At 41.1% G+C, this 26,792-nt stretch overlaps 1 protein-coding gene across 1 annotated transcript in view; it reads right to left on the bottom strand.

Moving 5' to 3' along the window:
- The window catches only part of Chst9 (carbohydrate sulfotransferase 9), a 262,610-nt gene extending 237,704 nt beyond the window's left edge, over positions 1-24,906 (bottom strand). The window contains exon 1 of the mRNA XM_016001595.3: positions 24,738-24,906. The gene's annotated coding sequence lies outside the window, so the exon portion shown is untranslated. The remainder of the gene's footprint in view (positions 1-24,737) is intronic.
- Positions 24,907-26,792: the final 1,886 nt, after the last annotated feature.

A 26,792-nucleotide genomic window follows, 5' to 3' on the forward strand; every position in this document is an offset into this window, starting at 1 on the left:
CTTGGCATCCCCAACCTGTCTAAAGATTTTTAGAGCTTTGAGTACTTTAAAGTGTTAAGTATACAGGAAATAAAACCACTGTGGGGTTTTACATTTCTTTACATGAAACTGTAAGATTATGTTATGTATATTCAAATGTCTGTCAAGATTCCTCAATACCACCACTGACTTCGTTGTGTAGAATCACAAAAATCCCACTAACCAACATGCAAGGCAAATACAGAATCCATTCTAGTTTACTAAGGGCACACATGAAGACATGGGTTCTTGCAATTCCAGACTTTGGCCTCAGGAGAATGAGAATGGCAATTTGGGTGGCCACCAGTAAAATAACCTGATAGGATTATCAACAAGGGATATACCAAAGCAGCTAAGAGAAACCTATAGATTGTTAAGGGAGTTAGAAAGCTGAATGTAGTGATTTTGTTTTATCATTGAAATTAATATAGTTACCTCAGAAAAGGTGAATAAAAAATGGCTTACCCTGCAAGCTTGAGATCCACAGTGGCTTGAGAGACAAAAATTACAAGTAGAAAGTAGAGTTGAAGAATACAGAAGTGACTATTGTGTTGTTACTCTATGAGGAAGTTCCATAGCTTAAAAGGGCTCATTCCCACCCCAGCTCCATGAATGGGCATGGAAGAGTATAAACTTGGCAGTGTGTGCCTATGTTCCTTGTAAAAATAGTTGGCTCAAAAATGGCCTATACCTTCATCTCCTGTGAAATTGAGGCCAGATTAGCCTACATGAGAACCTGTCTCAAGAAGCCAAAAACCAAATCACAAAACAATAGCAATATGTTCTCCCCTGGTCTCGGAAGCTGGAAATCGGAAATCAAGGTAGATTCAGAGCTATACCCACTTAGATGCCAAGGGGAGAAAGCTTGTCAGGCTCCTGGGCTTCTGGCAACTCCAGGCATCATACGGCTTCTTAGATCCGGCCTCTGCTTTGGCTTCATATGGCCCTTTCCTCTGTGTGTGTTTTCTCTTCTCTTTCAGAGATGTAGCAATATGCATACCATTGGATTTAAAGCCCACCCAGATACTGCAGCATTATTTCACCTAGATATTTTTAAGCTAATTACAGCAGCAGAGGCCCTTTCCTTAGATAAGGTCGTGGGTGTTAGGATATGGGCATACCTTTGAGGATCATCAGACAACACTTTACTCCACCTGACTCTTGTTTTCTCCAGTAACAGTGAGCATATTATAGAGGATCTACTCAAAGTGGAAAGCCCGGACTTGATGATGATGGAAAATGATATTTTCAGTCTTACTGAATATGAATAGAAAGGCTTATGTAGTTCTTACTGTACTGGAAGCCCTCTGGCTGCCCTGATGAAGGCCAGGCTCAACACAGGCTAGCACAGAGAAAGGCCAAGCTCAACACAGGCTAGCACAGAGAAAGGCCAGGCTGAGAAGTCTGGGGAAGAACAGAGGAGTAATTCTGCCTGGACTCTGCCTGTGCTTCTCTGCCTCTGAACATGTTAATTAGGAGAGCCAATACTTCCTCTTTATTTCTCCATCTATTACAAAGCAATTGCCAGTGGAGTGAGGAAACTAACGGATAAATTATAGGTAGCGTACAGCAGTTTTGTCAGGGTAATCAGAAGTAGATGGAAATAAACATGCTAACATCTCTTGAGCAGTTATTACACACAAGGAAGGCACTGCTCTGAACATTTCATATCGATAGCTTCATTCCCAGGACAACCTTGTTTCCTTGCCAGACAAGGTCTGCTTGGCAGAGCCATTAACTATGTTGTTTGTACAGTGTTCCTGGAGAGATGAGGTAAGAGCGACAGGCAGAGACAGACCCTGGAAGGCCTTGCTGTCCAAAGGGTGGTGGTAGCCGTGTCCTGCAGACATGATGAGCTAATGCAAGGTTTGAAGGAAGTCAAATGACTGGGTTTACTTTAAGATGATCACTGAGAGCCGATGTAAAAGACGAGACTGAGGGGAGAAAAGGCCACAGACATCTGTGGAGAGATGGGGTAGAATCCCAGCAGGAAGGCTGGACTAGGTTACATTCGAGTCCTTGTGCCCTCAGGTGCTTTCACTTATGTGTGTCTTCGTCCTTCATTATTGTCCATGATTTACCATGGCAGCCACGGATGCAAATCATTGAGCCTGACCACTTGGGTTCAAATCCTCACTTGAACACTAACCAACTTTTCAACACTGGCCAGTATAAAACTTCCATGTGCTCCAGTTTCTTCATATCTACACTGTAAACAATGAAAAGTACCTGTCACATGAGGTTGGTATGAAGCAATCAAATTCAAGAAAACATTTAGGATTCTTGCCCACAGAAATCATCCACAGCATCACAATGTTGATAGCTTTATATCCTATGAGCTAAGCACAGAAGCAGCTGTTTCACAGATAGTTGCTGGTAAAGATTTGTTGAAAGATGGACTGTTCTTACTTTAAAAGGCACTCTGGTTTACTGAGAGGTTTGTTCTTTCAATCAGATTGATTCAATCCAGTCAATAAATATCCATTAGTCCACAGTATAAATAAAACTCTGTGCTAGGGAAAACCAAGGCAAATATGGTTTAATCTCTGATCATTATAAGAGAACATTTTAATTTCTCTGTTCATATTTTGTCCAAGTTGATTCTAGTAGAGCTTTCTAGAACAGCTCATAACAAATCTGTTCCCTCCTTTACATGACAGACTTTCCAATTACTGAAAACAATTATTCTGTCTGCCCTCAATCTGTTTTACTCCAGGATAAACAATAAATATACACAATTCCTTCAGCCATTCCTTATGGGACACGGTTTAGAAGGCTTCAATCAATTTAATCATCCCTCCAGACACATTTGAGTTTGCTAATGCCTTCCTTTAAATGCAGGGCTCAGAATAAGATACAATAATCCAAGTACGATCAAATGTACAAACCGGGCTATAAGAATGAGCACCTTGAAAAACGACGGCTGAACTTGAGTGCATTTGTAGAGGGAATGGGAGAGTAGAAGAGGTTACAGGTTAGAGCACAAGGGTTTCCTTCAGCTTGGATAACAGGGAAATGAAAACCTAATGGGAATCCTAAAGAACTGTGAGGGTTGAAACACAAAGAAATGTGATTTTTAAAAAAGATTTACTATTATTTAATTATGTGTGTGTGCATATATGCATGTATGCAAGTACATGTAGGTGTCAGCAGAGGCTAGGCATTGGATCCCCCACTGTAGCTCCTGAGTTGCAGGAGGTTATGAGCTGTCTGATACGGGTGCTGGGAGCTGAACTTGGGTCCTCTGCAAGATCAATATGTTTTGTTGTTTTTTTAACTGCTGAGCCATGTCTCCGGCCCAATATACTATTTTGTGTAGATATTCTTTTTGAGTTGTCTTTTAAATCATTCTTAATCATACATTTAACTAGATATTGTTTTCTCTTCCAGTTTCTAAGGCTTAGGTTTCCTTTCAGTAGTTTTATGAGTGCTGACCATCAAAATGTGGACAGAAATAATGTTGGAGGAATCCTATCCTGTGCCTGATTTTAGAAACATTACAAAGAATGTTTCTAGCATTTTTCACTTAGAACAAATGTTTGATTTAGGTATAAAAAAAAAGAATTGTGGTTAAGAAACTAAGGCAAGACATCATTCGTTACCATACGGTATTTATTAAATAAATAGGCATTTAGTATACCTAAAACTGTGAAGATGGGATTAAACAGAGCAGAAATAATGATTAACTATGGCTAGACCTAGAAGAGAAATCAACATCAAAAATATAAGATCAGAAAATGTGCCTTGGTTAGTACAGAAAGTATTTCAGTAAGGGGACTGAGCTTGAGTCCTCTGGAAGAGCAGCAGGTATTCCTAACTGTAGAGCCCTTTCTCCAGCCCCACAGGAAAGGTGTAAAGATCATAGGATTAAACTTTCCAAAATCAAAGGAAGCAGAACCCAGTGGCATTCAGAAGGTAGCAGCATCTGGTTCTTAGGAAGCTATCCCTGTCTGTCTGCCGCCTTCTGCTGTGAAAAGACCCATTCAGGTAAGAGCGTGAGTCACAGCCTGCCATGGAATGGGTCAAGCTGGGGCTGGAATGGCAATTTGACAGCAAAATAACACCATCCACACTTACTTAATGTCAAATATTGAATATGATTTCAATGAGACAAATTACTGGAATAAATATTTGGCACCAAATGTCTTGTATTTCTTGAAATTCAAAAAGTTCTCTGTATATGTTTTCAAATAAATTTTTGAACAGTGACTCAATAAAGCTTAATTTCAGTTGTTATTGATTGTCATCTAAATAAAACATGTTTTATGTGGTCTTATCTGTACACAATATTACTTTTTTAAATTTCCTCATCTGCTGATTTCAGAAACAACAAAGTTCTAGAAGAGGTATTTTATAGAGAAGTTGGCTTACTTATACCATATATGGTAGGTACTTACTTTTGTTAATGTTTAGATACACAGTATATCTTTGGGAGATTCTTTATTCTTCTTTACAGATTATTTAGATATTGCATTGACTGTGATTATATAATGTCTCTTATAAAAATGGTAATACTGCTTTCTACACAATAGTAAAACACTATGACTAACATAAAATGCTATGAAACTCAAGTATGTTTATTCTAATATGAATATGATTTCTCTCTTACACATGGTAAAATGTGTGAGCCACGCACTCAAGAGTGGAACAATCCCATGCAGATATTAAGTTCAATGTGCACCCATTGTTTTTCCTCTTGCTTTGTGTGTTAAACCACATGTACTTATCTTACCCATTTCATACGGAAGCAACATAAAATACATCAGCAGAGATATTCCAGGAATCTTGACTTTAAAATGGATAAATGAAATTACAAAAGCCTTACACACTGGCAAAAATCATAGAGTAAAAAACGTTTGGGATATTCTAATAGCACAGCACAAAATAGTGATCATGTTAAAATGTCAAAGACATTTTCTAAGGTGGTTAGTGGGATATACGAAGAAGCTTTCAATGATGATGGCAAACAGAAAGAAAGTAGTACAGAAGGATGAAAACCAACATTCCAGGGAGAAGCAGAAATGTCCAAAACCACATGAAGGGAGCAAAGTCCCGAGGAATACAAAGCATGCTTTAAAGTTCATGAACGCGAAGTTTTCAATGTCATCCACGCATTAATTTAGTTAATTGAGTTAAGTAGCCAGTGAAGAGAGTCGGTAGTCAAATGAGGACGGGCCGACCACTTTCTTTTGTTTCTCTTCCCTCCTCAAATACCTCTAAAACAAAAATCAAGAAATTAGGGGGGAAAAGAGTTACAGAGTCATAGATAAGGGAGGGAGAGATGCTTCTAAGAGAGATAATCACACATTTTAGAACGTGGATTGCTGGCGGAGGAGTGATAACTAACTTAAAAGGCTGTAAAACGTAAGCCACATGCTTCGAGAGATAATGAGGAGATGCAAGATGTTGCCTGCAATAAAACACAGAAACTGTGCACTGGGCTTCTCAGGACCCTGTATTTAACAGAAAGAAATCAGATACCAATAAAAAGCTCTTATAAATGAAAAATGAAACCAAATGGAAAAGAAAAGTCATCAGAAAGGTTAGGAGATAAAGGGATTTCTTGGTAAATAGAGTAAAGGGACAAACAAATGTAAATGGACAAACAGATGTAAATGTCAAATGAAGAGAACAAAGAAATGGGACCGAGCTCACAAGGTCAGTGTCTAAGAACAGGACTCCCAGATGGTGAGGGCTGAGAAGGGGAAAGGAGGGATTGTTAGTTATATCCCACAATGAACCCGTAGAGAAGTGAGGGTCATGAGTCTCCCGGTTTACCGAGGCCATTCTCAAACTGAACACAATTGATGACAAATGAATATACCAAGGGGGCATGAGCTTGCTAATTCAGAACCCTGGGAAAAGGGAAATCTCACGTTCAGAGAAGGATCAGAATGTCAGCTGTGAGATCCGATAACAACAGCAGTGTCCGAACCTGGACAGAGTTGGTGAAACACAGATGCATTTGAAATTCTCAAGGAAAAGTGTGCATCATGATATGTTAAATGTTAGCACGTCTTATCACACTCTCCATCAAGAGTATATGCAAAACAATTGCTTTCAGACAAGTTTTCAGAAGAATTGCCTTCCTATAATCTTCATGACATCCTCAAAATGCAAAGGGGCTAAGAGTGTCAGAACAGACAGGATGTAGGAATGGGGAGAGGGCAGAAAGAGTTGTGGACGGTATGATGGTTAGTATTACTTGTACACTTAACCAAACTTAGAATTGCCAGACAAGGGAGTCTTAGTGAGGACTGTCTAGATCAAGTTGGCCCATGAGCATGCCTATGAGGAATTTTTTTTGTGGTTGAGTTAAGGCAAAAGGTCCTTGCCCACTGTGGGCAGAACCATTCCCTGAGTCTCGGCCCTGGGCTGTGTGAGTTGAGAAGGGAAGCTGAGTAGTAAGCATGTATGCACTCACTTCTCTCTGCTCTTGACCACGCATGTGATGTGGCAGCTGTGACATGCCTGCCTCCTTGACTTCCCCACAGTGAAGGACTGTGACCTGGAACTGTGAGGGTGTTTCATCACCGCTGCAGAAAGGAAACTAGGGCGTCTGTGAGGAGAGGATGACTTCTCTGGGCAGGCTGGGAGGATCTGCCTTTCACGCTGAGAAGACCAGAGATCAGAGAGCCTGCTTGGAATAAAACTGGCCGTATGCTATTTTTCCTGAACACCTAGAAAGAATACTGGAGTCAATGATGAAGACTTAGAATCTTAAGAAAGTGTTAAAGTAGGACATTTCTAAATCCAGGGAGGGGGAAGTTTGCTGTATTTATATCAGTCACCTAAGGTACCAACTTGATACAGGCATTAGCATCTCCTGACAAAAACAGGACACTTTAGCTTGACAATGGGTACCTGTGTACTCATTTCCTGTTATTATTCTTTAAGTTGCCTTTATATCATTTTATTTGTGTATTAAGTAAAATATTTGATGCCAAAAATAGTGACTAGAGCTCTGAGACATGAGTTTATGGTGAGGCAAAGATTTTGTATTCCTCTGAGACACATGATAAAACTGTAAAATGTGAAAGAGTGAGAAAATTACTAAAATTTTCAATTAACCAAGAAAAGCATCACAACATAAACCAGTGATCATAAAAAATGCCTGTCATATTCCCTAAAATCTGGATAAAAACAAGATAAGGACAACAATTGACAAATGCATTATTGAGCCTTTAGTTGAACATGAATTATTTTTAACACAAACAAGAAAGGAGAATTGAGATATCTACTCCCTGGGTGCTCTCCTGGGGGCTATCAATGTGGCAGAGCAAGGAATTGGTGGGCTGTGAAAGAATTCACCTTTAGAGTAGGCCACAAAGAGAAAGTTTATTAATGCGGTGGAAGGGCCACCTGGGTGGGTACTTCTAAGACCAATGTCTGCTTTGGGACATGACGTTCTGTAAAATTCATATGGTAGTTCTAAAGGTCTATCCAGTGAGATTGGATCAATGAGAGCTTAGACATAAGTGGACTGTAGGAAAGTCTGTATTTTCCTGTTGGAACTCAGTGTAACTGGGGCTGTGTGGTTAAGAAACACAACATCTGTATCAACCATTTTTATTGGCTATTAGGTTGGTATCCCTGTTAAGGGTGCTGTAGGGGGAAATAACCAGAAGGGATGACCTGTAACTCACAACACAGTTACAGATTTCTGAATGTCTCAACAAGAGCAAGCCAGTGACAAGCTAGGGGAGGGTGCGTTAAACAAGACAGGTACTGGAGCTGCAGGCAGGGCGGTGTCCCACCCCTATTGCTTACTGTCATGGGCTTAAGAGTGGAAATGGCAGGCCAATCAGAGACATGGGGCCAGGCACTGTGAGGGGCAGAGAGAGAAGAGAAGGATAAGCACACAAACATTGAGAAAGTCGAATGTGTGGTATGTCATCCCAGAATAAACCCCCTGACCGTGGGATCGAGCTAGGTGCAGAACCGACACCTGAGTTCTGGTTTTCTTAAAGCAGGAAAATATGAGATTGACATAATAACACAAATATAACCAAAATCTAAAATGAGGAAAGGGAGTGGGTGGGCCCTATATCTTGATTTTATTTGTTTAAGATATAATGCAGCTGACCTGAGGTGGGAGCAGCGAACAGTCCCATGAACTTCATGAGGTTTCGGGGCTTATGGAGTGTAGCTGCTCTGTGCTCATTTCATTGTGGAGGCTTTTTCTGAGCAGTGAACACACCACAAAGGCAAAATCCAGTTGTTTGGTAATTTCCGTACGTAATGATGAAAGTTATGCCAAGGTCAAGCTCAGGGATTTATTTTTACTTCTGATAACTGAGGTTTTGTGTGTAGTCTAGTTTACTGTTGGACAGATTCACAGTGCTGCTTTGCAAATTCTCCTGTGGCTGCATACTTTAATATGTGTACAAACAGCAAAGTACATTTCCCACTGCTTGTTTTATTCAACCTTTCTGAGACTTTAGGTACAATGACCTATTAAATATCATGAAGGAAAAATAGCCACATACTTGGTCTAGAAGTCTGCATTCTGTTTGCAGGCAATTCAAATACACTTATAACATCTAGAATTATTTCCCCAGGCATGATCATTTACATGGATTTATTATCAAAAGTTTCCATTTGTGCAAAGTCTTATTATCATATGTGTATATGCAATAACTTAGAGTACAAATAGCTTCTAGCTAATAATTACCTACACAAATTGTTTGCAGAGCTGTTTTCTTTTAATAGCAAATTCTATATGGAAGTCTGCCTTCCTATAGCTATAAATTCAAACAACTTTTAACTTATTCATGGTTTTGGAACTTCAGAAAAAATGAAATAAAATATTAACAGTTTAATAAGACCACTAAATTCAATTTCATCCAGTTCTCTTAAGTCTTATAATTCTCTCAGTAGCACTATGGGTATCATTTGTTTTACTACAGATATAAATATGAGCAGAGGGAGGAGAATAGGGGCATGAGAACAAAGCAACCATTACCTTTGTTTGATGATCAAGACTCCATGAAAACAGGCTCCTGCCTTATAACAATTGTTGCTCTTTTGCCCTTCTCAGAATAATATCAGCTTTAGACTGATCACTGATATTTGAGTTCATAAAGCCTGAAAATCAGCTATACATTTTTAGTATGAAGATCTTTATGGTGAAACTTAAACCAATATGGGTCGTGCATATCAAGGGAACAGTTCTCACATATCTTTCAGAAACATTTTCTCTTTGTTACTATTATAATAATTTATGAACTATGTTATGAAACATAGCATAAAACAGCTACCAATAGCCTTATAATTCATTTATTATGATGCATACTAAGATGTAAGTTGTGTACCATGACATATGATGGATGATGGATGCTTTCATTCATAGAGGGCCATTCCATTTGCTCTGGTTATATGAAGATCCCATGTGAAGGAGTCCTAAATGTTACATTAGCACTAGGCAGTATTCTTAGAGAGTCCAGAACAGGAATATCAACTTTAACAGTAGGAGGAAGCATTTACACAATTATTTTAAAATTGGCATTTTTTTCTCAAGAAGTAAATTAATTTCAAATATATATATATATATATATATATATATATATATATATATATATGTATGTATGTATCTTAGTTGGATGTTTAACTGGTCCTCAAGTTTTTGTTCAGTAAATGGAAAGTTTTTTGTAATTATTATATTTGGTTTATTTTGCGTGTGGTGTGCATGTGTATGTATAATGGAGCATGTGTCACAGCCTGCATGCAGAGGTCAGAGGACATCTTTTGGGAGTAAGTTCGACTTTTCCTCTTTCTGGGTCCTGGTCGTCTGGCCAAGCAGCAGGCACCTTTAGCCACTGAGCCATCTCTCTGACTTGAGTGCCTTGAGGAACTGATGTTATTGGTGTTACGTATCTTTTCAGACACCTAATCACTAACAGCCACGCCAGCTCTTTTAGCAACGTGCCCGGAGAATCTCACTGGATCTTATGTCCCATAGAGTCCTGGCCAAATGTGAATGGTCTCCATGCTGCATTCTCTTATGTTGCACATATTAGAGTCATCACTGATCCAATACTTTGTTCGACAGATAAGCACCTATGTTTAGGAAGGATATGTAAGAAGAACAACAACAAAACCATTTTCCCACCGAAACCTCATTTCCATTCAGTATTTCTCATGCTAAAATGTTTGCAAGTATAGCTGGAATATGGGAAATATTACTTTATATAATACCTTTTGATATTGTCACCTTGCATGGTCTCCTACTTCGACTAAAACATTGCCTAAAATGTATTATTTTAACGGACACTCTTTCCTGTTATTCTTTTAAAATTTTCTTTTGGAGACAGTTTCTTACTAACCTCCAACTAGCAAAAGGCCTGCTATCTCTTAATATTTACATATCAGTTATAAATTATTATAGAATGTTGAATGAAGACATCCGATACTTTCAGAAATGTTACTAATTGCCTAAAGCACTTCTGTACACATAGCTCACTGCACTATGGGAAAATAATCTTACTTGTAGAGTTGGCTGAGAACTGTAGAGTATTTCTCCCAGTTTGTATTTTGACAGATACCTAAAGCATAAACTTAGCCATAATACGAGAAATACTATGCAAGTTGTACCTACACTCAATAATTGTTTCCAGTTTGCCATATTAGGTTATTTCTTTTCCCCACATTTTAAAAACAATGGCTTGTCACTTTAAAGCAAGTGGAAGAGACCAAACAATTTCATCTCCAAATACATCCAGTATTTTGAATGCCTCCAAAAGACATATTCTCCTATAAATTCTTCCTAATGTCACTCAACAAATTTCATAGAGGTGCAATACTGTTATAGGTCCCATAGCTGAAGTCCACACCCCTCAATTATCTCTCTATTCTTCATTACAACTTTTCTCTAAATCCAGAGTCTAATCAAGAAGGATGGCATACAGTTAACCACCAGGTCCCTTTTAATTCTGTATTCTCCTCCAGGCTTCTTATTTTTTAAAAGTGGCATTCACATTTTTTAAGTACTGGGTTGTACTGGTATACACCTATGAATTTGAGTTTGTCTGAGTATTTGTGATAATTGGATCCTGTTGGCCTTTGTGTTTTGACAGTATTCTGAAGAAGAGTTTGTTCTACCACTGGAGATAACAGGTTTGACCACATGGTTAAGTTGATAGCTGTCTGAGGAACTTTCTCCTTTGTGATCAAGAGGGCAGCTGAGGGGCTGTCTGGGATAGTGAGGACATTCTGTTCCAGGAAACCGTTCACCCAACAATGGGACACTTGTTAATTTTGCTGCAATAGTGCTTACAAAAGTGGTTTCTTTAATTCTATTGTGCAATGACCTGCTGTATGACTCAGTAAGATGGAGATTGATCACTCTACCTTTCCCCAATCTGCCCATGCTCACACTACGGGCTCCTGGATTTTTTCTGAAGTAATGTACTCTAATTCTTGATACACATTATAACTTTTCATGCTCAGAAGACCCCAGATTTACCCAGTGAGAGCCCATTATGTCTGGTTCTTACGTCCCTTTGATGTCCTGTCATCAGTTTTGAGCAATTTCTTTCTCAAGTGATTCCCGAAACACTGAGAGTGAAGAGAGAGAGAAGAAGAGTGTGCTACTTGGGGAGGTTATAAAGGAAACGAGTGCGGCCTCTTAGATCACAAGCATTTTCTTTCTTTCTTTTTTTTTTTTAGTAGATTATGAAGGTGATATACATGAGTTTTGGTGTGCAGTGTGGTGGTTTGATTAAGAATAGCCCCCATAAGCTCGTATATTTGAATGTATCAGGGAGTGACACTACCTGAGAAAGATTAGGAGTGTGGCCTTGTGGGCGTAGGTGTGGCCTTGTTGGAGGAAGTGTGTCACTGGGGGTGGGTGGGCTTTGGGGTTTCAAAAGACCAAGCCAGGCCCAGTGTCTCTTCCTGCTGCTTTCAGATCTGGATGTAGAAGTCTTAGCTACCATGTCTGCCTGTGGGCCACCATTGCTACCTACCCTGAGTATTATTAAACCTCTGAAACTGTAAGCAAGCCCCAATTAAATGCTTTCCTTTATAAGAGTCGCTATGGTCAGGTGTCTCTTAATAGCAATAGAACACTAGCTGGCTAAGACATGTGGTATATGTACAAGAATGGCCACTTATAGGGATAAATAAATGAATGCCCAGTCAGCACTTATTCAGCAAGTATTTGCTTTATCCAATTCTGAGGCAAGTATTCTATTATATTACTTTTCTAGGAATACAACAAGCATCAAATTAGATGAGTCCATACCTTAGTGGCTAATAAGTCACTCTAGTGAATGGGATACTGAAGGATATGGATATATAACTATTGAATATTTATGCATACAAATGTATGTATTTATGTGTTTGTGTGTAAATGTACCTGATGAGGGATTTGACTCACTCCAGGAGCTGGCATGTGACTTGCTATATTGAAAACATTAACTAATAATAAATCAGGCACTCTCTGGGCATGGTGCTCAGATTGTGTGGGCATGAAAAAGAGGTTGATGAGCTGGAACATGTAGAAGCCAGTCAGACTGCTGGGGCAGAGGGCGATTTGGGAAGAGATGGGACTACAGGAGTTTGACCTCGCTGGACTTTAAGGAATCAGTTTTGATCTTTGCCATGAACAAAGTTGTGGCGCTCTATGTAAGTGATGTGTGCAGTCAGAGGAGTGATAGCTATCTTTGCTATGTGGAGAGCTTTGTCTGTCCCTGATTGGAGGTGTGGCAATTCCAGATCATGTCTGAAACCTTGGCCGATCTTCTGCAATCTATGAGAAGAGTGACAACTTCAATTTTGGTGGTGACAGAGGCATGTTTGGGGTGTACTGTGGGAGCAAATCTCAAGAAAGATGAACTTGATGGTGGCTGGGGGAGACTGTCAAGGCTGGAGCCCAGATTTGGAGTTCTGAAGGTTTGTGTGGAGGGTGTAAGAGAAGATGTCCCATGTTTGATTTGGGAAACTTATAGAGGCTTTCTGAGCTATGCTTATGGGTTCCAGAGTACTCTATATTAAATATATACTGACAATTCATGAAATTCTTGTTGAATAATACTTGATATCTGTGTGTGTGGAAAAAACCCCAAAGAGCCAAATTTCTGAGGTTCTAAACATGATCTTTGGTACTTGGGAGCTAAGTGATGTCCAAGCTCATTTTTTCTCTGAATGCTGCTGTAATTTCCCAATCTTCAACCTTTGAAAAAAGATAACTGCCAGAGTTTCCATCAAGTGATACATATATAGGATCAAGTTATGAAGTGTTATGTAAGTACAGATGGCTACTTAATTATTTAATAATTATGTATCTTGGGCTCCAGATACACGAGCAAGGAAAGTCACAGCAGTTCGTTCAGCTGCCTCCAGCCTTACAGAGCTGGTCACAGAGCAGTAATCCCTGACGATAAATGTTCCTAGCTGAGAAAAATTGAAAATGGCACAAGGAAAAAAATGTAACAGGGTAGAGGTAGCACACTTTCAGTCCAAAGGCGTCACTAATAAGTCAGCTTTATTGTTTTTAAATTTTATTATAGGAGTGCTTTGCCTACATGTATTTCTTCATTCCAGATGTGTGCCTGCCGTCCCATAGGTGCTGTGAATCGAATCCAGGTCCTCTGAGGAGTACCAACTGTTTTTCTTTCTTTTCTTGTTTGACTTTTTTGAGATAGGGTTTTTCTGTATAGCCCTGGCTGTCTTGGAACTAGCTCTGTAGACAGGGCTGGCCTCAAACTCACAGAGTTCCACCTAACTCTGCCTCTCAAGTGCTGGGCATATGTGATGATATTTTATTTGTATGTTGATAAATAAAGTTTGTGCCAGGCGATGGTGGCACACGCCTTTAATCCCAGCACTCGGTGAAAGACCCCCGCTCCATTATGAGGACATGGGGCTTTGGGCCAATGAAATGCTCCCCCCCATAACTTAGCCTAAGAAACGCCATTCTGCAGGAATCAGAAAAACAGGAGTTCACAGCCATAGCCAGCTACCCGGCCTTGACAGAGATAGCTATGGCCAGCCTTAAAAAAGATAACTGTGGTCAGCAGCCTTGGGAGTAAGACAGTTGATATTTTATGGCGGGCCCCTGGCCTTGAAGAATAAGCAGCTGGCCTGGACAAGGCCAAATCAGCCACACACATGCGACCCCAAGTTCACCCTGGCCTTCTTTGAAACAACCAATAGGGACCCTGTAACTATGCTTCTCGCTTCTGTAACCGCGCCTCTGCCCCTGGGATCCCATAAAAAGTCCCCCTTGCCCTAAGAAGGTGCGCAAGTCCTCCAAGAGACTTCGCCCCAGGTACCTGGTCTAAATAAACCCTCTTGCTTTTGCATCTGATCTGTGGTTTCGGTGTGTTCCTTGGGTTTGGGGTCTCTCCCGGAGAAAGATCTCAGCCGGGGGTCTTTCACTCGGGAGGCAGAGGCAGGCAGATCTCTGTGAGTTTGAGGCCAGCCTGTGCTACAGAGTGAGTTCCAGGAAGGCGCCAGCTACATAGAGAAACCCTGTCCTGAAAAAGCAAAAATAAATAAATAAGTAAGTAAGTAAATAAATAAATAAAGTTTGCCTGGTGATCAGAGGAAATAGCAAGCCATTTTATGTAAACACAAAAGCCAGGCAGTGGTAGCACATGCCCTTAATCCCAGTACCAACCATAGAGACCTGGAGATCTGTACAGACAGGCAGTGACAAGGATGTGAGGTAGCTGGGCTAAGAGCCAATGAGAGGCCAGAACAGCAAGGCAATAAAGGCGTGGGTAGACAAGAAGTCGTAGCATTTTGGGAAGCTGCAGAGCTGGTGAGATAAGTTAGTTGATGGCTCTCATTATGTCCCTGATCTCTAAGGCTTTCACCCCTATAGTTGGCTCTGTGTTTTTTATTTAATAAGTCTGCTTAGAAATTCAGCTACAGGAATAAAGGCATGTGCCACCATGTCTGGCTAAGTACTAAGGGGTTTTAACTGCTGAACCATCTCTCCAGCTCCTGTCTTATTTTTAGTATTGGAGAAATTGATCTTTGCAAAAATAAATAAATTGCCTACATTTTGACTTTCTATTAAAGAATCCTGTGGGGAAACCAAATGTATTTAGAAATGTGTGTCTAAAATTCAGTACCTTTATTTTCATTTTGAACTTAAACTTTTAAGGTAAAGAACTAAGACTATTTTGTGTAAGACTTCACAGGTGATGTTTACTTAAAACAAGCTGACCCTACTTTAATTTTTTCTGGAGTCAAAATGAAGGAAGAAAATGACAGAAACGACTCTGGACTGAGAGGACTTAGGGGCTCCCTGGTCATAAAACTATTAGAAGACTAAGTATCACATTCTTGGATGAACAGTCTCTCTCTCTCTCTCTCTCTCTCTCTCTCTCTCTCTCTCTCTCTCTCTCTCTCTCCCTCCCTCCCTCCCTCCCTCCCTCCCTCCCTCTCTCTCTCTCTCTCTCTCTCTCTCTCCTCTCTCTCTCTCTTGGTTTCCCATTTTCACTAATATCAGCAGAAGATTCTGAAATGTCCTCACCACGCAGGGCAGGTGTTCTCCTTTTTCTTATTTACATTCTGTAGAGTTGAGCCGAGAGTAACACTGCATTTCTATAGGAAATGGGGGTCTTGTGAATGCAGTGATGGGCTGCCTTGTGTCTGTTCATTCTAACAAAGGTTATTCTCTTAAATCACAAAATTAAGAGAAGAGGAGAGGAAGGAGGGCTGACTTTCATAATCTTTGCCTTTATTCTACCCACCCCCCACACACAAGAAAAGAACGAGAAATGGCAGATACCCCAATAAACTTCCCTGCCTCTGTGGGTCTTCCTGGAATGACAGAGGACCTCTTCCACTTAGCACCCACAATCCCACTCCATCCTTCTTCAACTCCCACTCTACTGCTATACCCACATTAGAAACTGCAACAAAAGTAGAGCAGAGTCAGGGGTCAATCTGATGCTGAATTAAGCCATTCAATTGACTCAGAATCAATCTTCCAGTACCAATGAACTATACACAGCAAAACAACCATAGGGCAAACTGTGTTCTGTACCACGGCTGCATCTCTTTTGTGGAAGCTGCCTCTCAGATGGGGGACCCATGGCCTTCAGTGTAGTGAGTCTTGGGCTCTGTTAGAGCAATTGGTTACCCCCATACACACAGAGACACATTATGACCTCCATCCAAGTGCTTCTGTTTTTTTTTTTTTTTTTTTTTTTTTTTTTTTTTTTTTTTTTTTTTTTTTTTTTTTTTTTTTTTTTTTTTGGTTTTTCGAGACAGGGTTTCTCTGTGTAGCTTTGCGCCTTTCCTGGAACTCACTTGGTAGCCCAGGCTGGCCTCGAACTCACAGAGATCCACCTGCCTCTGCCTCCCGAGTGCTGGGATTAAAGGCGTGCGCCACCACCGCCCGGCAAGTGCTTCTGTTTTATAGAGAGTAAGATACACAATGTTCTGAAAGACACATCAAAGTGGGAGAATCTATGGAAACAAATACCCTATAATGTGGTCGTTTAGTCAAAGTTTCTTCCTTACATCTAATACTGAAATGACCTTCCATACTAACTCCCCATTCTCACAGGTGGATTTATATATGGTCATAGAGAAAGACTATTAGAAATAAGAACATTTGAATTTTATTCCTTGCTTGTATCTGTGATCTTATGTAACTGTATATTACATGCATGTCTGTGGCGTGCGTGCATGCGCGCACACACACACACACACACACACACACACACACACACACACACCTTCAATACCCCTTAAATACTATATTTTGCAAAGAGAAGATAAGTTGGCATGGTTTTAGGGTATAAACATTGCAAAGATTAAATATCTAAAGCAGACAATGAAGTTCTATAATCTCCCAACTCCTATATTCTAGCATGGACACATTTATTTCAAGCAGTATAACAAAATTCTAATTCAATAGTTTATTTCAGTTAGCAATAGATTTTGGCCTCTGCTATAAGCATTCTTCAAAGTATTATATATTATGTGTGACTTCTAATATTGGACTAGTGAAATTTCTTGTTTGCATAAGCATATTTCAAGAACATTAAAAAATTCAACTTTAATAACATTTCTTTCCTGTTTCTACTTTCTAAAATTATATACACATATAAACAAATATAATATAAATACATATACACAGAATGTGTGTATAAATATATATGTATTATTCATATTAAATATATGTATTTAATATATATTTCACACACACACACACACACACACACACACACACACACACACACATATATATATATATATATATATGAAAGCCCTAAATGCTCTCTAGAGATATGCAATCAAACAAAGTTAATGCTTGAGAAAATGAAAATATTAGTCCATTTATACACTAGTAGTCACCACTCAAAGTTAAACTCAAATAAGTAGATTCCTAAGAAAAGTAAGTACCAGAGGGGAATTTTATAAATATATTACGGAAGCAAAGTCAGAACACAAGCCTGAGTTAGAAGACAATGATGTCCATGGCTCTGATACATTGAGGTCAGGACACCAGTGAGTGAGTGGGTTGATCCCACTTAAAGGAAGTGTAAACAGACAGGAGCAGCATGGAAAATATCTCAGCCTACATAAAGACCCTGCTTCTCTAGCTCTATGGCCCTCATCTGGTCCAGTGTCACCCCTTGGGAATATTTTAGGAAGGAGCGGGTACCCTCAGAGGAGTCAAGATTTGAGTAAGGTGAGCAGTGGCTTCTGCTTTTCAGTAGGAGGTCATGGGGGCTGACAGAATACAATTCTCTAGGTATTTCAAACAATTGCACATGTATCTCTGAACTGCACTTCTGAATATCAGATCATAGAATGGTGCCCGCCACAACTAAGAATTTGCTAAGAAGTTCAACCAAAGCCTAATAATTAATAGGAAGGTTGCTAAAGTATAGAGCCATTTTGTGTACTCTATCTCCTGACTCTGAGCACAAAGAGTATAACATAATAGAAATAAAAAGAAACAATAGAGCTAAATCAATTGTTTTCATTTCAGCAGAGTTTTATTTGTCACAAACACCATCGAGGTAAATGGCAGAGCCCCTTGAGGTAGAGTTCATATCACTAAGCAACGCAGTGAGCATGCTCTGTGGAGCTCTCAGAGTTATGGAGGCAATGGGTTAAGAGCGCTCGTTCTCTCATTTGTAAAAACAATCCAGATTTTTTTGGTCTCAACTGTCTGTATTTGACTTGGCAAATATTCCTTATTTGACAATAATAATTACTTCCTTCTTCCTGCTCCATGCAGGTAAGTCTGCTCATGGTTAATCTACCTTTATTTCAGTCTACCTCATTGGGCTCATCTTCCTGGCTTTCTTACACTTCATTGCATCTAGTACTTACTTGTCTTAAATTCAGGCTTATTATGTGCGGATCTATAATAGCGCACATGCATGTACACAGCTCTGGCTCCACTCTGTGTCCTACTGAAGTCATCTCTAAGCAGCACAGAGAAACACAAATCACAAATCACTGTTGTCCTTGGGTCCCCTTTCATTACTGATACTTTCCCTAACTGTATTAGTGCAAATTACACTTTAGAATATTAATAAAGTAACACAAATATTTGTTTTTATAAGAAGGGAGACTGAGTGCTGAGGACCATGTCTGATGCTGTGACTGCCTGGTGTTTGACAGAAGACAGCCAATCAGAACTGTGCATTCATCAACTCCTCTGCACCGTTTCACTTCATAACTACTGCCGACCAATGATACTGTCGCAGCCAGAGAGCATTAACACCTGTCCATAACTTTGCAATTTACTGTGACTGGGTTGGAAAGAGTCAGAGAAGGTGTCTCATTTCTGCTCAGCTACTCACTACCAGGGTGGCCTTCAACTCACCATGATCCCTCTGGGCCACCATCATTTCCTTAACTATTCAATTAAAATAAATTATTTTTAAAATCTATTCAGTTCTATGAAAAATGTATAATTTGCATTCAAATACATCAGCATTGACCAGGAGAAATCAATTCCCATAATAAATTTATTATAAAATATATCCTGTAGGTTTCAATTTTTATGTTTCTAACCACAGTATTTTCTTTAAAATACTCATTCTGGTCTGGTCTTTAAGAATGGCATGCCTTATAAAACCCGAAATGTATCCCTCCACATTTAGCAGTAATCACCTTTATTCTGAGGACATAGCCTCCATTCTGAAGGCTCCATCTCCTCTATTGTCATTCTCTCCACGTTTATAAAAGCCACAATTTGGCTGTGAATTCTTGCAATAAAAATGATCTTATCTGCTTTTCCAATCCTGTAGCTTTGGCATTTCTAACCTTTGACACAGCAGTTTCCTGGTCCTTTTGAGTCCACAGTTTTGGCAACCCCACACAGTCTATATGCAACTAAACACTGACTATAAACAAAGCATTTACTGCAACTGCTGTGTGTGAATCAGTTTCTTGTTCAAGAAACTATTTCATCCACAACCAATTTTGCCCTAGAGCTTTTGAAAACACAATAGAAATCTGTTAAATTGGCAGTCTTGCTGAACTTCAACTATTTTATCTAACTGGGTCCACGTAACAGTGGACACTTGAAAGCGGCCCGTTGACGAAATGTGGTTTTGATTTGGAACATAGGTACAGAGATCAAACGGGCAAAATCCCTTATTCAGATGGCTTCTGGCTGCTGCTGCTTTTGCAAATTCCTCCACAAGGCTTAGGGATGTCACTCAACACCATATTCAGGTGTGGGCTTTAGGAAAGCACTGAAAAATTTAACTTTGTGAGGCCTATAAATTAATGTGTTTCTATTTAGCTTCCATAAACACTCATTATGGTTTTTAAAAACATATTCCCAGGCTCTGTTAGTTGTGAAGTGAGACTCAAGTTCCCCATTTTGACTAAACCACTCTTCCCTGGGGGCCGAGGGGATGGCTCAATGGCCCAAGTGCTTGAGGTGCAAGCACTGAGTTCCAGCACTCAAGGAAAAACTGGGAGCAGAAGTCTCTGCCTGTAATCCCAGCTTTGGGAGGTGAGGACAGGCAGTTAGTTCCTCAGAGCTCACTGACCAGATAGAACCAGTCAGTGAGCTCCAGGTTCAATGATTAGCTCAGAAAATAAGGTAGGAACAATAGAGGAGGGCGCCAGTGTTACCTCTGGCCTCTATGTATTCACCTCCACACACATGTGCACACATGCATATAACACACACACACACACTGAAACAAACAAACAAACAAACAAACAACACACACACACACACACAAACCCTCTCATCTTTCCAGGAATATATCCAACACTTAACATATCCATTACATGACATACAATACAATCTTGATTATCTTGCTGTGAATTATACATAATTCACTGTAAAGTTTTTGTTCCAGATTTGGTTATTTCTGTCACCCAGCTTGTTACTGGGCAAGGTGCCCACCTACCCTACCTCCTTAGAAACTGGTTTTGGTGTTTGAGGCATGTAAGCTCATTTTGAAAATTAACCTAAACAAAAACAAAATTAGAAAGGCAACTTGCCCACAGTAACAATGGGAATCTCAAGCCAACCACGTAACATATTCTAAAGACAAACACAAATGACTTTTTAAATAACCATGATTTTAGATTATCTTTTCCTGTATTCTTCTCATTAAAATGAATAATTCAGAGTACCTACTATACATGGTAAAACAGCTTCCCCTCAATAATTCATTTTTAGTACACCAAAAAAAATAAGAGGTAACACATTCTTATGTAAGAAACAAAGATTTAAATTAGACCATATTTTTAAGGGCAGCTTTATGTTCAGAATTATCCATAGTTTGGGTTTATTCTCTTCAGTGCACTGCTCCTTCTAAGCTAAAACCTTAAAATCTTCAAAATAAGCACAGTTTGTAGTCTATGGGAACAAGAAGCCCTGTCCTGGGCTTTCATTATTCCTCACATATTTAATATTTGCAATCTGAGCAAAATCACCATTACCTTGTTCCTAAAAATCATGAAACTAGTTCGGAGTATTGTATCCAGATCTGAGTTAAAGCAAAATTTCTAACATTTTGTCTATCCTGAGGATTAATTTTGAGTGATAAATAATCCCAAAGGTTTGGAGGGATAGGACAACTACTGAAGAGTTTGAGCATGTACACACACACACACACACACACACGGACATGGACACGGACACGGACACATACACGGACACACACACCCACAGACACATGGACACACACACCATACGGCTTTGAATCGACAGTTTTTGTTTTTTAAGTCTTATAAATAAACATGGGGCTGATGAGATGACTTACAGTAAAATTTGATTCTGTGCAAAAAGTAGTCCACAGTGGTGCAACCTTGTACTCTCAGGACTAGGAGGGTGCAGACAGACAGATACGGGGGCTCACTGGCAGGTCAGCTAAGCCTAACAGAGAGCCCTGAGCCAATGAGAGACCTAGTCTCAAAACACACAGTAGATGGAACCTCAGGAGCAACAAGCTCCAAGAATGTTCTCTAGCTTCCACTTGCATGTGTATACATGCACACACACTCTCACACATAAGGTGCACCTGCACACACATGAGCACACACATATACACACATATAACTAAAATATATTTGAGTTATAGAACAATTGCTCCAAATTGGGAATTGAATGGGGGAGGGATCCAAAAGCCTCCAATCTCTCTCAAATGATAACATGTACAAAACAGAGATTGTTGGTCCATGTGACAATTCCATGCATGGTGATTCATTCAGATAAAAAACAAAAATGTAAACTACTCTATCCGTAAGTCAGCTTTTGTAAACTACCCCATGTCATTCATGCATGCTAATATTTGTGGGGGAAATACTGTGCATTATTTAGATCTATCTATGGCTGTGTGTGTGTGTGTGTGTGTGTGTGTGTGTGTGTGTGTGTGTTAGCAATGTGGTGGATGGAATAAGAATGACCCCATAGGCTCATATGTTTAATGCTTGGTCCCAGGTGGAGGAAACTGTTTGGGAGGGCTTAGGATGTGTGGACTTGTCAAAGAAGGTGTATCACTCAGGGCTGGCTTTGAGGTTTCAGTAGATTGGTCCCATTCCCAGTAAGCTCTCTGCTTCCTGCTTCTGGATTGAAGTGTGAACTTTGAGCTGGCTGTTCTCACTGTCAGCCCTTTTGCTCCATCATCACGGACTCTAACCCTCTAAAACCATAAGCTCAATTTAATGCTTTCTTTTATAAGTTGCTTTATCACAGCAATAGAAAAGTAAGTGACATGGGGTTTGAGTGTGTGTTGTGTATGCCTAAGGGGAAGGTCAGGGGATAGCTAGATGGAGTCTGTTCTCTCCTGCATATAGGTCTTGGTAAACGACCTTAAGGTCATCAAGCTTGGCAGCAAGCTCCCGTACCCCCAATGAGCCATTCCTCGGTCCTTATGTCTATTTAGTTAAATGTCTGGAGTGTTACATTAGTTCTCCATTTTGTAATTTTTCTCCAGGAAGATGGTACACCCAGGAGGCAATCACAATCACTCTTACAGACCAAGGCATGTTTCACTTATGTCTTCAGAGCACCAAATGATGCCCATTGATGAACCATGAAGGAACTCATATCACCAGGAGGATCCCATAGCTGGATGAATGTCCAACTTCTCTAGTAACAAAAGATGGAAGTACAAACGTTAGACTCTCCTGGAGCATATGCTAGCCTTGTCACATGGCTCAAGACTTTTGAGCTCTTCCTTGGTTGGAACCAAAGGCCTATTGGAGAAAAGTAGCAGCCTGACAACTTGGGTCAAACTTGACAACAGTGTCAGCTTTGGGGATGCTCATGCAAAGGTGTGACATGAGTAAGTGTGCCTGAACACCCTTGAGAATATACTATTGCACTGTATGGGAATGGGAGAGAACAGATGGTTGGGGATGATTTAAAATATGCATTTTTGGACTGTCACCAAGCCCCTATATCACACAATATGATGTTCAGTCAGTAAATACCAAATCTATATGCAAGGTACTCATTTCTGAAGGAAGCTACCATCCCCATGGAGATGATAAAAAGCAAATGAGATAATAAAAAAAATTCTTCTTGCCGGGCGGTGGTGGCGCACGCCTTTAATCCCAGCACTCGGGAGGCAGAGGCAGGCGGATCTCTGCGAGTTCGAGGCCAGCCTGGGCTACCAAGTGAGTTCCAGGAAAGGCGCAAAGCTACGCAGAGAAACCCTGTCTCGAAAAAAAAAAAAAAAAAACCAAAAAAAAAAAAAAAAAAAAAAAAATTCTTCTTTTTTTTTTCTAGGTGTTTGATAGGTACTGTTTCTTATTGAATGTATTCAATTAAAATGTTTCCCATTTGATGATAGTTTAATTTTCCCCTCAATTCCTAACCAACTCCAAGTGTCCAGGGATCTTGTTTGAAAGCTTTGGGTAGAATTACAAATTTGTCCCTTCTTAAATGGATTCATCTTGTCTGAAGCGCTTCATCTAATAAGCAATAGTAAAATCTGATAGTTGGGTATTTTTGCCCGTGGAAAACAGTGATGTTCTTCTTCTCCTCAGTTTGGTAGACAGGCATATGGTGTTATGATTACACCAGGGAAGTGGCAGGTGGCAGGACCATCGAATCAGGGAGACAGATAAACATTAAATATGGCCACACTGTGCTTGGTGTGAGTATAAAAGAAGTCTGTGTTCTTTAAGCCAGCAGGAACAGGAATAGTAATATACTTGCACATAGTAAATAAAATTGCACAGAGCTAGAATAATGTAATGTTTGGGGTTAAAGAAGAAAAATAGATACTGATTAATCAAACTATCTTAATCACCAGAAAGGAAAAACAAACAAAAATAAAAACCAAAGAACAAAAACCCTCGAAAAAGGAAATTTCCTACTAAACACCCACAGGGTTTTGGGTTGGACCCCTTAGCACTACGGGGTGGGAGGGTCCTTCACAGAAACACACTCTTTCCATCCACCCCTTTCAAAACCTTGGGACTGATTCAGGCACAATTGTGGGAGGATTGGGGGCGGCCGATTGGGATCTGAGGACCAGGGGCCACAGCTGTAGACTCCACACGTGGGAACTTAGTCGGAAACAACCTCTGTCAGGCATCAAACATAAGTAGCGCTTAGTCTTTCTGCAGAAACATGCTGGCGGGCAGGATGTTCAAACCAGGCAGAAGAGGGGTGGGGAATGGCGCGAAGGGACCCCCCACCACAGTGATAGAAACGCTGCATCCTCCTCCCTTACCTGCTTCACACCTGAGGCTCACTTTGCCCTCTCCACCCCTCTGCTCAGCCACCATCCAGCCCCGGCTTGGAAACTTCCCTCCCACCTGGCCCGCAGTCTCTGCAGCGTCGCTCAGAGTTTGGGGCCAGGGCAAAGGAGTCACCGGGGCAGGGACGCTCATCTTCCAACCAAACAAGCCAGAGACTGGACAGACCGGCGCTAGGAAACTCAACACTCTCTCCTCGGGTGTCCTGTTTCCAAGCCCTACCTGTCCCCACGCGGGTGTGTCAACAGAACCCTGGAGTTCACGGTGCCCCTCTGGGGCCCGGCCCGGGGGTGGGGTGGGTAGGAGTCCAGCTCCAGGTAGCTACTAAGTTACCCCTGAGTGCTTGCACCGCTCTTCCTCTCCCCGCCCCTTGCACGTCCAACAAAGTGGATTGAAGTGGTCTGCAATGCCCCAAGATGCCACCCTCAGCCCCAGGGGTGATAAAGCCACAAAGCTACCATGTAGGTCTCGTCCACCCAGAGCCGCGCCCACCGCGGTCCCCAGAGGTGCCCCGACCCCGGGTACCGCGCATCCCCTAGCCCCAGTGCGGTTACCTCGGCATCCGTCCCTGGTGTTTTCCAGGTATCTCTCGGGCAGAGCGGGCTGAGGAAGAAACTTGCCCGCGCTCCTGGGCAAACTCCGGGACGTCTCGACGCTGGGTGCGGGAACGGAGCACCAGGGGAGCAGAGAAGCGCGGGGCCCCGCAGATCGCTGAGCCGGGCGGGCTGGGGCTGCGGCGCCGCCTACGAGCCCGCCTGCCCGCCCGCTCCCGCCGCCGCCAGCCGCGCCCCCGCCGCCCCGCAGCTCCGCCTCCCGCCTTTTATCTCCCTCCTCTCTATCCCTGCAGGCTCCCGCTCAGCCTGAGTCCCCCTGTCGCGACCCCAGATGCGTCCCGTGGCTTAAGTGACTTCAGGCTCCCCAGCGACAGAAGCCCTCCTTGCCTTGTCCTTTCCGAATGCACCTTTCTTTGCTCTTCTCCAGGTTGGTTCCTTCTGTCCTTAGGGCTTTCCGACCCACAGTCCTGAAGGACAAGTCAATAGGTTATCTCAAAACACTGGCTGCCAAGTCTTCAGGATGTCTCGGGTTTGAGCAGAGGTGTGTTTGCCTGCCTCTGTGTTCATGAGCAGCGCTAAGTGCTATGAAGTACAGGGTGTGCTTTGAGGGACTTCGGCAGCGAGTTTGTGTGAAGTTGTCATTGGGAATATCTGAGACCCAGTCGCTCTCTCTCGGGCCATGCCTGTCAAACTCGGACAAACTGGAGTGGCAGCTTGTGAAGCGCTTTGGAAGGAACAAGACTACGGTAATTTCTTTTTTTTCTAATCATTAAGAGTAAAGTATATTGAGGTTTAAAAAATAGCTCCAAATATTATGCTAGCAATTATGTTGACCAAACTAGAGCAAAATAAAAGCAAGTGAACCCGTGATTGCTTAGTTTGCATTCGAAGTTTCTATAAATTAACAGGGGGGAAAAAAGGAAAAAGAAAAAAAAACAACAACAACTTTCTTTTCAAGCATTAAATAGTGACACTGTCCTGCACACTGAATTATAATGTTGTTCACACGGTTTGCCTCTGCTCTGTCTGGAGATTGTTGCTAATGGTGGTGAACTTTGGTGCACTTGGCAGTGTTACAGCACTGGCCTTGGGACTACAGTTCCTTTTTTATTCCTAGTTTAATTTGCTCTCGCAATACTCTTACGTTTACTCATTTAGAAAACTACAGCGAAACACATACCATGGCATTTGCCACTTATGTGCTTTCAGCGAGCTGCTCCATGGTGTTACACACATTTACGTTGTAAAACGGACATCTAGAGCTTCATCACGTTACAAAACAGAAACTCTCCATCCATCAGACGACATCCCCGCTTCTCTCCCTCCTGTCCCTATCAGGGACCCTTGTACTTTCTGCTCTTTCGGATTTGGTTGCTTTAGACTTCTGATAGGATTAGTATTCCTAATACATAAAGAGCTCCTGCCATTCAACAACAAAGAGTCAGATAATCTGATGGCCAAGTGGGTAACGTGACCAAAGAGATGTCTGCACTGTGTGTCTTTGTGTCTTAGCTTCCTGCCAGCACTCAGGGAAGCCCTTCCCAGCAGAGTGACTCTTTTCAGGGCCCAGTTAGTGCTCTCAGAGCTATATACTTCATTGGCATTTCTTGTGGGCAATCAGTGATTGTTCCTGAATAAACTGACTGGAACCTGTGTGTCCCACTGTGTCCATGGACCCTTGAAGTTGTCACCATCCAGGGATCAGCTTCTGAGTAAACTTGCTTGCAGTAGATGAAGCGTTTGAACTCTGACATTTTCTAGTTTTCATAATCTATTTTATTCATTTACCTGACACCCAGAACAACAAATACTTAGAACAACTATGAACTCTCTTCCCTTCATGGAACTGTGTCCAAAATCCTGAGAAATGTTTTGAATGGATGAGTTGAGTTGAAAGCTGAGTTCTGTTAATATCCAGGTTATCTCAGTCAAATGCCAAACATCAGTGTCCAATGAAATGTGGGAAATGTACACAATGCAGATACATAAGAAATTCAGTCACACCTAAAGTGAAGTTTCAATTACACTTAGGTGTGGTGGTGCACACCTATAATC

Source organism: Peromyscus maniculatus, chromosome 19, assembly GCF_049852395.1.
Source record: "Peromyscus maniculatus bairdii isolate BWxNUB_F1_BW_parent chromosome 19, HU_Pman_BW_mat_3.1, whole genome shotgun sequence".
Classification (NCBI taxonomy): domain Eukaryota; kingdom Metazoa; phylum Chordata; class Mammalia; order Rodentia; family Cricetidae; genus Peromyscus; species Peromyscus maniculatus.